This window comes from Schistocerca nitens, chromosome 9, assembly GCF_023898315.1.
Source record: "Schistocerca nitens isolate TAMUIC-IGC-003100 chromosome 9, iqSchNite1.1, whole genome shotgun sequence".
Classification (NCBI taxonomy): Eukaryota; Metazoa; Arthropoda; class Insecta; order Orthoptera; family Acrididae; genus Schistocerca; species Schistocerca nitens.
The window spans coordinates 509156586-509158675 of NC_064622.1; positions in this window are offsets into that span (position 1 = coordinate 509156586).

Consider the following 2090-nt stretch of genomic DNA (forward strand, 5'->3'; position numbering starts at 1 on the left):
GAAACAAAGTTTATTGTGTGATTTCTTTCTGTCATTCTAGTACAGCCAACCTGTGTCTCTGAAGTGCAATAGGATACCTTTTACTAATCTTTGTTAGACACAGCATCTTCAAGAATTAATGAGCCAAAGATTTTGTATCATGTAGCCTCCAGTGATTCAAATTTGAAGATTAAATGTAGTGTGGTTTCAACCGCCACACCACAAGGTTTGCACTTAGTCATCTTTCTCTGTACCCATCGTGTGCAAGTGTTTACTGAAGTTCTCGTGGCCAATTGTTATGCCTATCACGAGTTTGATTACCCTCCTGTTCAAGTCCAGGATTGCAGAACTTCTCATAAAATATGGTTTCAGTTTCATTAGCTTGCACGTTTTTGCTATTTGATTTGAGTCCAATATTCTACATGCTACCTCATTTAGAGCCTACTATCATCTTAGTGATGGTTAAGGCATGATTCCAGTGCTATAAATGGCATCATTTGCACTGGCCAGCATGTAAGCTTGTTTATTGCCACTATTTGCTCAGTCACCAATGACGCACAGCAGATTTACCTTGTTGCTTTACCCTAGCTTCCCAAGTGATCTGTGGTATTCTGCGAAAATCTTTGATCTCACTGCAGGAGCTTTAAAAATTGTACTTGTATTGCATGTCACAGACTTGAAAACTTAGATAAAGTTGAGATAGCCCTGTTGACAAAAATCAAATATTTGCCAGAGAAAGAATTTCTCCTACGTAAAGCTGAGCAAAGGGCAGCTGATAATGAAAGGATGTACTGCACATGAAAGAGAATTTACTTTATGTGATCATATTTGATCTACAGAAGATGATTCCCACGGCAATGCTGAACACGAATTTAATGTAATACAAGAGATAATTTTAGACATTCAGCTTTGGAATACCTATCTGCAACAGAGGTACAACTTTCATAAATCACTTGTGAAGCTAGGGGAAAGCAACAGGTAAACATGCTGTGGGGTCCTGGTAACTGAGGAATTAGTGGCAATGAACAAGCTCACATGCTTGTCAGGGCAGGTGACTCTGTTTGTTGCACTGGAACCTGCCTTAACCATCACTAAGGTGATAGTAGATTACCCATGGCAACAGCCATGGTGTGCAAAACAGGAATAAGTAACAGCACACTTTCGACTTTTATTGTTGCTAACATACCAACTGAAATTGTCCATCACAAGTTTCTACTACCAGGTCACAGCTATCCTGAAAACAGTTCTGACTTTCATCACATTGAGAAAAAAATAAAAATAAAAAACACATTTTATTTTGTTTCCCAGGACTGAAAGCTGTTAGCTGACAACAACAAGTCTGGTTTTCATGATGCAGAGATGTTTCCAGAAGATCTTTTCAACAAAACCTGTTTCTGAAGTAGAAAACTGGACACAGAAAAGAAACAAGCAAATTGGCTCAAAATGAGGTGCATGCTGTACAAGAATGTATAACAAAAGCCTTCCATTTCAAAGACATTAAATGAATTTTTTTAAATTGAACCTTGCATGTCGAAAAAAGATAGGTGACATTTAACTCCCTAACCCTCTCCCTCCACCCACCACGGCTTCCTCAGTTTCAGGTGAACCTGTTCCTCTGAAGTAACAATACTGTTCTTGCCGCAGTTCGTCATGCTTCTACACGGGCTTAAGATCACTGGAGAAAGAAGTAAAAAATCTGTAACCTACTTCCTGTGGCTGTTGACACGGTTGCGGTCGTAGACGAACATCTATTTTCTTCACAACTGGCACCAGCATGGAGAAACAACAAGATTGCTATTCTAAGCTACATGAAAATGACATTTTCAGTAGGCTTAGATGTCATAAAGGGGCAAGTAATATAGCAAGGAAAGTTCTGGCAGAATGTTAACAATGAGGGAGTATAGGAGACCACTATCAAAATGGCAGAAATGTTGTCTCTTTGAGAGGTGCACATGAAAGACAATGCAAATTCTGCTACTTTTGGATGGAAGTCTGATAAGCTAGAGTACAAATACAACCACAAGTGTGTGTGTGTGTGTGTGTGTGTGTGTGTGTGTGTGTGTGTGTGTGTGTGTGAGTGAGAGAGAGAGAGAGAGAGAGAGAGAGAGAGA